This window comes from Rattus norvegicus, chromosome 3, assembly GCF_021556685.1.
Source record: "Rattus norvegicus strain SHRSP/BbbUtx chromosome 3, alternate assembly SHRSP_T2T, whole genome shotgun sequence".
In the NCBI taxonomy this organism is placed as follows: domain Eukaryota; kingdom Metazoa; phylum Chordata; class Mammalia; order Rodentia; family Muridae; genus Rattus; species Rattus norvegicus.
The window spans coordinates 49,003,399-49,016,852 of NC_141536.1; the positions used below are offsets into that span (position 1 = coordinate 49,003,399).

The 13,454-nt window shown below is 40.3% G+C and overlaps 1 protein-coding gene and 1 pseudogene across 17 annotated transcripts in view; one reads left to right on the forward strand and one right to left on the reverse strand.

Annotated features, from left to right (window-relative positions):
- Positions 1-13,454, reverse strand: part of Cobll1 (cordon-bleu WH2 repeat protein-like 1) — a 160,303-nt gene that overhangs the window by 84,967 nt on the left and 61,882 nt on the right. For 3 of the 17 annotated variants that reach the window (XM_087651686.1, XM_087651680.1, XM_087651678.1), the window contains exon 1: positions 9,635-9,736. The gene's annotated coding sequence lies outside the window, so the exon portion shown is untranslated. 17 annotated transcript variants of the gene reach the window in all.
- LOC148006476 (small ribosomal subunit protein uS17-like) overlaps positions 1-13,454 on the forward strand; it is a 75,146-nt pseudogene that overhangs the window by 7,100 nt on the left and 54,592 nt on the right.

The following is a 13,454-nucleotide window of genomic DNA, read 5'->3' on the forward strand; positions in this document are numbered from 1 at the left end:
TTCAAGAGCGTCCATCAGAATAAAAATAAACCATGGACCACCAAGGCCAAGCAGCAGAGGAGCAAAGAGTACAAACCATGAATAACCACTGCCAAGTCTTAGGCAGACATTTTTTTTTAATTTTGCATTTAATCTCATGAGGCGGTTGTCACTTTACTTTGTGGTTTATAGAAATGAAGAAATTTGTCCCAAGGCCCACAGAAGGTGCTATGACCACAAATGCATGCCAAACTCCTCAGGCTAAACACAGGTAAACTAAATAAGGCCTGCTGTGTACGTAGCAGATTCCAGGTGTGCAGCAACCCCAGCATCCCCAACAGTGACTGCTTTCTCCCTAGCAGGCTGGGGAAATATCACACAGGCTTCGAGGATTTCACTAAGTCCTGGAGGCACTGTGCCTGACCACTGAGTTATCTTTTAGCATTTCCACAATGTGGTATTTTAGAGGATCCTAGGTCATAGCACATTCAGACTTGAGCTTGACTTTTGTTTAGACACTGAAAACAGACACGAGCAGCTCTGTAGAACTTGGTCAGAGCACACAGGCTGAACTAATCTCCAGGCAATAGTTGGTGAGATGAGTCATGTGGACAGGACTCACTCCTACTTGTGAGAATTCTTCCTGTCCTTAGACGCTTTTGGGTCTCTTCTGGGGCTCTGAGGAATTGGAAATCTGAAAAAGGTCCCTAGTGCCTTTCTCTCACTTGGCAAACACACTAGGAAATACATGAGCTTCTGTCGAACAAAAAATAATAACTTCTGAGCAACTTGTGGGTTGTGTTTCCCACATGCAATTGTTTTACCGTTCAGCACTTGGAATATCAGGGCTCTACTATGAGCCCTTCTTAATCCCTCGGGGTATACACAAAAATTACTAATGAGTTTTCTCTATAACACACTAAAGCCCTGAACCATATTCCAATCGTCTAGTCCCATTTACATGCTTCTGCCCAGGAGAACATAAATGGCAGTAGCACGTGGACTTAATATTCTCTCTCATAAGCTTGCTTTGTATCTTCTGTATGATGTATACAGAGAAGTCATGGAGGATCCAAAACTCAGCCAAAACCGCAGCTAAGTAGGGCAGGCAAGTTGGAACAGAGGGTAAAGGACATTTGCTATATGAACGTAACAAATGAGTTTAATCCCTAGAACACAAGTAAAGAGGGAAGGTGAGGATCAACTCCACACAGTCCTTCTCTGACCGTGAGTGTACACATGCAAACACGTATAATAAAACACTGTGTTATTTAAAGAGCAATTAAAATCATGGCTGGAGGGATAGCTTAGTGGTTAAGAGTGCTGACACCTTTTCCAGAGGCCCTGGGATCAATTCCTAACACTCCCATGATAGCTTACAACCATTTGTAATTTACACATGAGCTATATAGATATGTATGTATAGGCGAAACACATAAATAAGAACGTAATTTAAAAATACATTTTAAAAATTCATTAATAGCAATGAAATTTGTTTCTATAATAAAACACTGGGAGAGATAACTAGGCAAAAGTTAGACTATCTGCACACTAAAGTCTAAGCATAAAAGGCTGATTTTAGATATTCAGCATTTGCTTTCACTGTTTCAAGGGGTTAAATACTCAGAAAGATGCAAAGAGAAAGTTACTGATCAAAGACAAAATATATGCATGCATAATTTTCTTATAATCTGACATAACAAATAGACATAAGAAATATTTATCCAACAAAGTGTTTCATTAGTTTTCAAAAACCTCATAGGAAATAATAAAAATTAAACATGAAATTTATAAGTATTTGCGTGTATAATAAAGAGTAGGAATGAATCATCTTCCACACAAGCAGGAAGATAGGTTAGCCAATCAAAGAGTGAAGAAAAAAATTACGTTGAAGTCACAATCTCAAAATCAAATAATAATTTTTTAAAGCAGTAATCAGTCACTGTCTACACTGTGTTAAATCTGTGTTGGGGAGTGGTGCAGGTCATGATAAACCAAACCAGTCAGAAGGAGAAAGAAAACCCCTTGAAATGATTTTCATAACAGTTATCCCATCTGCAAGTTCTGGCAAACACAAATACAGACACCTAAGAATGGTGTCTCAAAAAGCATTAAAATCTGAAGCAGAATCTATGACATAAACTAACCAAATGGTACTATAAATGTAAAACATGAACTCCTCAATGTTTACAAGAAAACCTTAGGAGGTAAAATATTTGGAGTGAAATGCTGGATAAAAAGTTCTCAGAGACAGCTCATCAAAGATTTAAAAATAAGTAACAACTTTAAAGTCTTCATTGACTTAAATCAAAATTTAAAACTCGGGTTACCTGAAAGTTCAGATGAAAAGACAACTCAGAGAACCAACAAAAGCAAACCAATGATGTAAACCCAGTAACAGAAGCCCTTCCAAACAGTAAGATGTATTCAGGTTATAAAATGAGGGGAAAGGTTTAAACTCGTTAGTAATAAGAAAGTTATCGGCTGCCTGACCAGAGAAGCATTTCATCCACAGACCCTCAGGTGGAAAGAGGGCAAAGAATCTACAGTTACCTTGTCCTCCACAGAAGATTACTGTCACATACATGTGTACACACACACACACACACACACACACACACACACACACAGAAGGATAATAAGACTGGATTTTAAGTTGTAAAGGTTTAAAATTGGCTACCGGGTACACAAAATGATGTTCAATGACTCGTAAGTGGTGGCTGCTGCCTTTTCTTTTATAAACTCAAGGGCTGCACTAGACCGTCAACCTTCTTCCTCTGGCATTTGTGTATATCTTTTATATAAAGTCACTTTTGGTTGGAAAGATGATTGGCTGCTTTAAATAGTTTACTGTCCATTGAAGGACCAACGTCTTTGGATCCTAGCACCCATAATTGGTGTAACTCCAACTTCAAGAAATCCAAAGTCCAATTTTGGACTGTGTGCACACATAGAAACAATTTCTAATGGACCATTTTCTTTTTGTTTATAGTAACTTTGTTCTAAACCTAACCCCACGCAGTGCCAGGTGACAAAACTAGTTTATTTTCTGTCTCTATACATTTGTTTTTGAAGAAACTGTATGTAAATTTAATCATGCAACACTCGAGTTTTGTATCTGGCATCTTCTATGGAGCTCAGTGTTTTTAAGCCTCATCTGTGTTGTGCTGGGCATTCAAGCTTTGTTACTCCTTATCGCCTAGAGCCAGTCACTGTCTGAAGCTAAGCTTGACTCAGTCATCACCAACTGATGGACATTTGGGCTTGCCTCCGTTTGAGCTACTGAAAATGCCACTGCTAAGGACATTCACACACAAGTCCTCATGGACGCCCACTCTGACTTAAGAAATGTCTTGGCTTTGTGATTTTAATTCATTCCTCATTGTCTCATGTATGTCTAATCAATAGCACATTTTGGGGTGACTCGATAAAATACCTCCCCAAAACATTTTACTTCGCTGTTACAGAGACTTCCTTTAGGAATTCCATGTTTATGATAATTCAGTAAATTCGATTTTATAGGGTTGCTATGCCGCAGCCAAAGCTCTGACGCATCATTCTTCCTGTCTGAAAGAAATGCAGGGATGGAAATGGAGAAGAGCCTGAGGAAAAGAAGGCCCAGCGACAAGCCCAACGTGGGTTTCAGCTCAAGAGGAGTCCCCAAGACCTGATATTACTGAAGCTATGGGGCATTCACAATAAGGGACCGACCATGACTGCTCTCCAAAAGACCCAGCAAGCAGCTGAAAGAGTCAGATGCAGATACTTACATTCAACCAATGGACAGAAGCTGCTGACCCCTGTGGATGAATTAGAGAAAAGCTGGAGGAAGCTGAGGAGGAGGGCAACCCTGTATGAGGACCAGTAGTCTCAATTAACCTGGAACCCTGAGACCTTTTAGACACTGGGTCACCAACCAGGCAGCATACACTAGCTGAGATGAGGCCTCCAACACATATACAGTAGAGGACTGCTGGGTCCGGGTTCAGTCAGAGAAGATGTACCTAATCCTCAAGAGACTGGAGGCACCAGGAGGTTTAGAGGTCTGGTGGGGTGGGTGGGGTGGGGACATCCTTGGGGAGATTGGGGGAGGGTGGGGGTGGGGGGAGGTATGTGATGTAGAACCCTCAGGGGCAATGGTGCAGGGGTGGGCGTTGGGGCGTGGACCTGGATAAAATCTGGAGTGTAAAAATAAGTAAATAAAATTTTTAGGGGTTGGGGATTTAGCTCAGTGGTAGAGCGCTTGCCTAGGAAGCGCAAGGCCCTGGGTTCGGTCCCCAGCTCCGAAAAAAAGAACCAAAAAAAAAAAAATTTTTTTTTAAAAATTTTAAGTCTTCAATTTGGAGCAGGATGGTGGTAACACAGGCCTTTAGTCACAGCATTCTGGAGGCAAAGGCAGGGAGATTTCTGAGTCTGAGGCAATTCTGATCTTCAGAAAAAGTCACAGGGCAGCCAGGGCCACACAGAAAAATCCTGTCTCAAAAATCGAAATAACAGTAACAAGAAGAAGCAACATTTGGATGAAATTCAAAGTAGGCATGGACCTGCAAACCAGAAATCGTCTCCCAACTGGAGAATCTACCGACATGGGCTTTGTTTCACTATGGTAAGGAAACTTATGACCAACCTAGTTAACTAAAATGTAGAAACTTCTATAATATTTATACGTATAGAATTGCCACAGAATTTGAACCATACATTCACACATCTTCAGAAAATCATGACCAAAAATACTTGATTTGTTCATGCAAGCATTTGCAGACTAAAAAAAACCTCCTGGCGCTCGACTTCTTACCTAATTTCTAAGAACAGCAGCAACACTCAGTGAGAGCACCATGAGTCAGATCACACAGCAGAAGGAATACTAGGTGGTAAGTAGTAGCTCAGTGAAACAGTGCTCTAGAAAGTAGGAAGGCACGAATGTGTGTCTCTCTGCATTTTATTCCTCCGTAGACACAAATGCCTTTTACCTGGAGACAAAATAGTCTGCAGTCGCCCTGTTTCTATTACTTACCTGTTCTGATTAACATACATGTATGAAGTTCTCAATATAATACAAATGTATCTTAAAGCATGTTCTCCTACATGCTGCCCATCCCATGGTGAATATGACAGAAATCGCAGTCAAGACAGAGAAACTGTAAAACTCCTATCGGGTGATTGAAACAAGACAATGAAATTGAAAGTCAATTACGTATCTATCAGCCAAGAGCATTATCTAAAAGTCTCTGAAAAGGCCCTGCTTTCCTGCTTCCTTAATTATTGCCGAGGTGTTTTGTTTTGTTTTGTTCTTTACTGTAAGCACACCATAGCAAACTAACCAAAGGTATCTGTTCACACACTCAATAGATAAAAGCAACGAATACCCATGTATTCACTGTAAATTACAATGTATTACTGTAAATTACAATTCCAGGTACTGATCAATCAAAATTGATAGATTTTTGACTAGCAAATAAAAGCCACTGAGTCTGAATACTGTGAGACTTTGATTTAACAGAACATTTGACATATGAAAAATGTAACTTTTATTTGCTTAAAGGATCAACTTAAGAAAATGCCAGTAGATAAATGAAACACAACACACACACACACATCACACATCACACACACACACCACACACACACATCACACACACACACCACACAACACACGCACACACACACACCACACACGCACAAATACTTTGCAGCGTATTCAAATGTATTCCAATTTAAAAAAAAGAAAACCTTAGCTAAAAGCACAATGGGATATAGCTTTTGATGCATTTAATGTGAAGTGAGTTTTCTCTCACCAGTGTAGTCAAGGAGCTATAAAAAGAATAAATTTTCAGTTTTAAATGGGCAGCATGCACCCACAAAACAATCTTGTCTTCAGCAATTCAAATATAACTAACCAATAGGGTCCCCAGCATTTCTATCACACCCAAACAGTGGCATGTTCCTCCTGTTTTTTCTAAGTCATGTGCGATGCTTTCATACACTGTTGGTCTGGCAAGTTTCCCAAAGAAATTACCTTAAATACATCCTCTCCAATCATGAAAAATTAAGAATACACTTTTAGAGAGACAAACAGCACACTGAATGAAATAAACTCAGACCTCAGATTTCTGTGAAAGAACACATAGATGAGACCTGCCAGCAGAAAAGCACTTTATGTGTACACACTAAGAAATGTTCAGTAGACCTGTCTTCATGGTCTGTAAAGCTGCATTAAATCATTTTGGATAAATGAAAACAAGTGCACTGTAAAAAGCAAACTGTTTGCATCCCTCGGTTCAATCAAGCAATATTGCCCCTGGCCCTCCCATCTTATCATTTCCATAGGACACAGCTGAGTATAACCGTCCACTGCGATTCCTCCTCCCGTGAAACGAGAAGCGAGGTCACAAAGCGCATGGAATATTCTCACTTACACAAATGTTCCCTGAGGAAATAGATGGGTCTAGAAACAAAGGCAATGGTGTGTAACATGCTCAATGGCAGTGGTCCTCACTGCTCAGAGTCCTCCCAAAGAAAGTGACCGGCACCTGCTTTAGCCAAGGCCTCCCTTAAAATAGACTCACTAATTACTAATTACTAATTCACTAATTACTCTGATGCTAAGGTGCAGGTGGTAAGAGTCTCAGCAGCGCCATCATCCTGTGATGCTGAGCAGAAACCAGGTGTGCCTATCGGAATGGTTTTGTAAAAAGGTTATTTTCTACGTTTTGCCTCAACATTTCATAAACACCACTCACACCGTTACTGTATTTTCACAATCACCTTCTTCTACCTTCTTTCTTTAAAGAAAAACAGGCCCTTTATTTTTCTTCAAGGGTATAATGCTTCTTTTATTATTTTATGATATGTGTGTTATGCGTGTGTTCGTATACATCACTCTGACGAGTTACAGCTAACTTTGACCAGCAACCTAATTCTGACTCAATATGGAAAACTGAAAGTCATCTTCCGTAATTCTAAACAAACCACAGGTGACAGGTCATCAATTTTATCTGCCATGTAATGTGTTATTGTTTAAATAAGACGGGAGACTATTTCCTAGAGTTTCATTCTTGGGAACATACTGTCATGTTTGGATACACGCACTTACAGCAGCAGAGGATTAGCGCATTTCCAAAAGACAAACTAAAAATTTGAGCTTAAAAGACACTTTCTCAAGAAGTTAAAAGCTCTAATATACAAGTTGCCAAGGTCGTGGGTGTAGCTCAGTGGCCAGGCAGGTCCCTAGCTTGCATACTGCCCTTGTTTGGATCTGGTGAGAAAACAAAAAACCAAGGTGTTCCAAGAAATAGAACCAAACCAGGTCTAGAGGATTGGAAGCTTGACAAGCAGAGGAAATTAACCCGAGAAAACTGCAGTAACACCAGGCATTGCAAAGTAGCTTAATTTGAGGAAAATATGTTTTAAACTGTACACTGCACGCGACCTAAGGATCCACGAGCCAACTGTATCTTCCCATGAGTTATTACCCATTTACTTCTGACAAGGTTAATAGTTATAGGAGGGCATTTAAGCCCTTCACTTAAACATAAACTTCAAAATACTATAAACATGCCTCAACTTAATTCTGAATACTAATGTGTAATTAATTCAAATACTAAATAGAATAAAACTACACTCTCAATGTGGATTGTGCAATCGGTTTGTGTTAAACTGCTCTGCTGCTCAGTTTCTTCGCCTGGTTTTGCATTGTTATGTAATTTGCTTTCTAGTGGGAAGCAACAAGACTTCCAGTGACTATTTTCCTCTTCTTCATTAGTGACATTCTTAAATATGCCTATATCTAGTCCTGATTGCCCGACCTCATCAGCTACATGAACAAATGAGTTTCTTTCATTAATCCTCATACTGTGTCCTAAGTACCAATTAACCAGTGACCAATAGTAACAATACTATATTATTTTTAAAACAATATGATGAACTTTTTTTTTGTTGATTTAATGTGAACGTTGTATGTGATGGGATTTTCCTACAAGTATTTTTTTTTATATTTTATATTTAAAATCCTCTGCATGGATGTCAATGGACGACTTAAAAATTCAATTATGTAAGCTGTATTTCTATAAATTATCTAGGAATAGCCCCTTGTATGTGTGTGCATACTTGCTTTTATTCGATTGACTAAAATTTCCCCAGACTTTAGATCTGTAACAAGTAGGCATGTAATTTGAACACTTGGAACCCCATCTACATACAATTATAGCTTTCTACTGTTTTGTACAAGGTTTGAACAATCAGCACCAGGAAGATCTCCACGTATAACAATCAGCTGTACTTTAAGAAGTGACACCAAAGGTCCCTAGACAATGGTAGCTCAGTTTTCTCCATCTTTTTTTAAAATTAAGATTTTCTTTTGTTTACTGGTTTGTGAAGTTTGTGTACGTGTGTCTGTGTGAATGAATGTATACCACACACCTGCAGGTACCAGAAAGAAGACTGGAGAGGGGATCAGATCATGAGTTGGAGTTGATGGTTGTGAGGGCCTGGCAGAGGTCCTGAGAGCCAATCACCACAGGAGGAGGAGGGAGGCCATGCTCTTAACCTCTGAGCCCTATTTTAGGTCACTAACTTTTCAACACAAACCATTTGGACTTGCAATGGAATGTTTTTACTCTTAGCAGGCCCTCAATTTCAAACTTTTAGCACACAGTGAAAATATTGTCACATTTGTTTACCATTACATGATACCAGGAAACTATCTAAGTTGCTGGGAGGTAGTTAAAAGTCCTTGGTAAGAGAATCATGACTTTAGCACACAGGGATCTGAGGATATGGCTTAGTACATGCAAGATCCTGAGTTCTATCCCCGGTGCTGCCGATTTTGTTTAATCCTTTTGCACTCACACAGTATGAAACGCAGCACCACAGCAAAGACGTGAATCAGCTTGTGCTCTTACATTAAACAAAGCCATAAATTGCCGGACAGGAACCAGTCAGAATTTCTGCAACAACCATTCATACTCAAAGTCCACAGAAGTGGTGCTGATGTTTGATCCAATGCTTGCTTCAACAGTTATGTAGCACCAGCCTTTTAAATTTTAATTCAAGTAAAGTTGACTACATACAGACTCACTACTGAGAAGTTAAAATACGAAGGTCCGAACAAGTCTACTATAGGGACGTGAGTCCTCTGACAAACAGATGCCTTCGCTCCAGTTTCGGTTTCTCTGTTAATAACTGAACAATTCTGGATGTTACTTGATGTTATCAACAGGAGAACAGCGGAAACGTCATAGGACTCTCATGAATAAGGGGCAACTGTGATTAGACTTTGTAAAACAAATAGAGCCCAGGCAAGAGTTATCTTAGTGGAATGCTCCACAGAACCTGAAGGAACTTTCCTAGGTCTAATCTGTTTCAAGAGAAAAGGAACAGCAATGGTCAGACGTACAAGAGCTCAAGTCATTCACTTACAACTCCTCCAACAAGCGTGGGTTACATAGCTGATTATAGTTGATGTTGTCGATAAAACGACATCAACAGAAACGCAAGCTCCTCAGCCTTTTCTACAAGTTGCCGACCTAGGAAAAGAAGAGTCCTTACATATAAAACATCTAAAGGGACTAACTGCTCGAAGTGGAATATCAGGCATCTTTAAAGCAACTGATGAGGGGGGAAAAAATCCTGGTTAATTTTTAAAAATCAAACATACCTACAACTCTTGCAGAATGTCTCCACGGCACAGCACCGCCTTAGTTATTTACTTGGAGAATCCTGGGATGACTGTTTGCTCTGTTCCATTCCCTGTGTGTGTGTGTGTGTGTGTGTGTGTGTGTGTGTGTGTGTGTGTGTGTGTGTGTGTGGAGAGAGAGAGAGAGAGAGAGGCACAAGAACACCAGCACCAGGCACTTCTTACCTCTGACAAATATGTAAAGGCAGGAATTTGTGAAGAATGATTCTTACAAAATCATTCTTGGAATGAGCATGTAACATTTTCATAAGCCTGCTTTTTTCTTTTTTAAGAGAGAGTGAGAGAGGTAGGGAGAGAGACAAAGAATGTATTTCATCCCCAATATTTTAAAAAAGTTATTTTTCAAGAAATAATGGAATTACAGAAAGCATTTTCTCTTCTTTATAAAGCAGTAATTGCTTGCAGATCTCAATACATACAGACATTTAGTGTTTTAAGCACTATTCAAGCAGACTACCTAAACACTTTATTTTAGTACTAAGGACTACATCTACATAATATTAAAGAAAACAATTATTTACAGAATAGTTGGAAGAAAGGTCGCCATGTGAAAACAGAAGTCAGCATTGGATCGTGTCAAAGGTACGAGGACACAGTAACTCTCAGCCGATGGTCCAAGGGCTCTTCTGTTGGTACGAAGTTGAGAACAACTGTCCAGTGTGGAACTGGACGCTGCTACCGGAGCATGGGGACTTCACGCCTATTGCAAAGGCCATCCCGTGAGTGGGCTGCAAGCTGAAAGGTTGAACTTCACAGCCAGTCCTTGTATGATGCAAATATATCTGAGCAACAATTTAGATTTTTCCCCCCAGACCATCAAAATCAAATGGAAGCCATCTAAATAAAAGTGGTCAAAACAATACGAAATTAGACATTCTGTGACTTTCACTAACGGACGTATTATTGCTTATTCTATTTATGTGACGGTGATGCTGACATAGGTAAAAATAAAACCAAACATGTTTTCTACAATATCCTTGCCAGCTCTTACATTTTTTAATTTATTTATTCTCAGTGGGGGAAAAAGAGATGCACACACCAAGGTGTATAGGTGGAGCCTGGAACCGAACTCACCCGGGTAAGCACCTTCACCCCAAATCATCCGGAAGCCCTTTCCGGCTTTGATGAATTACGTTAGCTTCCTCTACATCTCCATCTGTTTTATATTCACATCCTTCTGCCGAGCAAAACTTTCAAGTGCTGACCTGGAGTATTAGAGAAGAGTTCTAACACACAGCATCAGGGCTGCAGCTAACAACACTGAAACCGGCTAAGGTATTTCAAACGCTCTTACAATTAGAAAAGAAAGCAAGAAAGGAAACGAAAAGGAAGTGGGAAAGGCAGGTGAAGTGAATAATTTAATGCGTTTTGATGGAGGAGCCACATCGTGCTGGAAATTAAATATACGCATCTGTTTCAAAGGTATTCGTGCTTTCTGTCTCTACTTGGCAACTCCCCTGCCCCACTTGCTCTTGGCCTAATCCAGCTGGCTACGTCCTTGCAGCTTTGAGGGGGTCCCTTATCATCCTTATCACTAGTGCTGCTCCTGGTGCTTTGAAGAGCTGGGCTCTCTGTTCTAGTCCCTGCAGATCTGATTACTTTCAAGTCATCAATCTTAAACTACTAGTCTGGAATCAGATCCCTACGTGCAATCCAATCTGAGCCGGAAGGCCTCTGCTGTCCCTTTGGTAGTACTGACCAGTGCAGTGTCCTGAGTTTCATTCTCCTGGTCCCCAGGTGGTGACATCACTGATAACCCCTTACCCTTCCTAGTTACTTTCAGGTATCTCTTTGTAGCTCTTTAAGTAGACATCTCAAACACAATGGTGCTCCAAAGTGCTCTCTTCCCCTTAGCCCAGACTTCGCCATCATAAAAACAGACCCATGGGGATACAGTATGTAATGTTCAGTTTCTCTTTCCTTCGCTTCCCATACTCAACTCACTTGAATGCATTTCACCTCCACAACGCACCAGTTCACACCTCCACCTCACCCACAGTGCCATCATCTCCGCACCTCCGTCTCAGCCACTTCAGTCCTCAAGCCTTCGATGCCTCCCTGGGACTCCCTGGGAAAATCCCAGGCTTATCTTGGTGAAGGGAGGCCCAGAGAGAGGGGGGAGGCAGTTCCGGTTCCTCTCCTCTTCTGTCCTCTGTGTTCCAGCAACCACTGTGCTCTCCTGTTACTCAGTTCAAATGTTCCCTCCTCATAAACATTTCCAGGAATCATGCTATACTAGCACAATTCTCTCCAAATCATTTATCGCTGGTCCTGTTTTGCGTTTATTTTGTGAGGTTGCCCTGTAACCCCTATCGTTCTTGGGATGCCTCCAACAGAGACAGATTTGAGAATCAACATGATCTTTTTCTGTCAAATAAATGCACCTGTTACGACATTTTACCAAGTCTTATGTGCTTATAAAAATTATGACTAACTCTTCTTTGGGAAAACTTGCGATCAATTTGTATATTATATGTGTGCACATATACACACATCTAAGGGATAGTATTACTAGTTCTTCAAAAACAAAAATGAATTAATGTTGAATATTTTAAATTTAAAAAGAAACATGGCATTAAAATAAGTTTGGATTCACAGACAAATAAATTTTAAAGATAATCCTATTTCTTTTGCCTGCTATTTCATTTTTTCCTCCTATTAGCATTTTATATAGCCATGTGCTAATAATAAATCCAATAACTCATGAAATTCGGCATTAACTTAATTCTAAATTTGAGTTCTATTTTGTTTTGCTCATTTTATGAGATCGTTCTAACTCTGTAGCCCATCCGGCCTTGGCAGTCATTATTTGGCCCAGGATACCTTAAATTTGAGGCAATCCTTGTGTCTTAGTTTCTCCAATGTGAGCACATGGCATATTAACTTTCCACTTAAAAAAAAAAAATCCATTTTCAGTTTTCCTCCTGGCAAAAAAAGAAAGTTTTCTAGTGGTCTTACACCAGAAAAAAACAAAAACAAAAACACCAATATGCTGTGAGTCACATGTATGTAAACATGTTACGATTAAAGACCCATCTGAAAGGCCACTATCACTCCAGATCATTTTCAAATTGTGTGGAGGTCTTGGCTTGCCTTATATTGATGTGATAAAAACCTGTAAGCAAGACTAACTTGGGAAGGAAAGGGTTTGTTTCCCATTACAAGGTGCAGTCCACCATGAAGGGAAGTCGGGGCAGAGACGTGGGAGCCAGAACTGAGGCGGGGATCATGTAAGAACGCTGCTTACTGAACTCGTCAGAATGCATTCTCACAGTTCAGGACCACCCACCCAGAGGTGATACCGCCTACCACGAGCTGGGTCGTCCCTCACATCAATTACTAACCAAGAACATAGCCCACAGGACAACCTGGTGGAAGCCTTTTCTCACTTGAGACCCTCTTCATAGGTGACTCTTTACTCCTGTTCTGTTGATGGGAAAAAAAAAAAAACCCGAACAAACAAAAATAGTGCAAAAAAAAAAATATTACTTGTTGCTGTTTTCATTTCTGCTAAGGACACTGCCCAGGCTTCTCCTGGAATATTCCATGCACACACCTGAGCATATGTGCAGCCAGCATCACATGAGAGGGAACTGGAGTACTTCGATAAGCCTGAACTTAAAGAGTGTTAAGAAGGCTCACAACGGCCTTTCTGAAGAAATGGCAGAACACTTCCAAACCAAGACAGATGGGGCTCGTTAGTAAGTGAGCACACTACACCATGCTATACACACACGCACACACACACGCACACACGCACACACGCACACAAACTATAAAA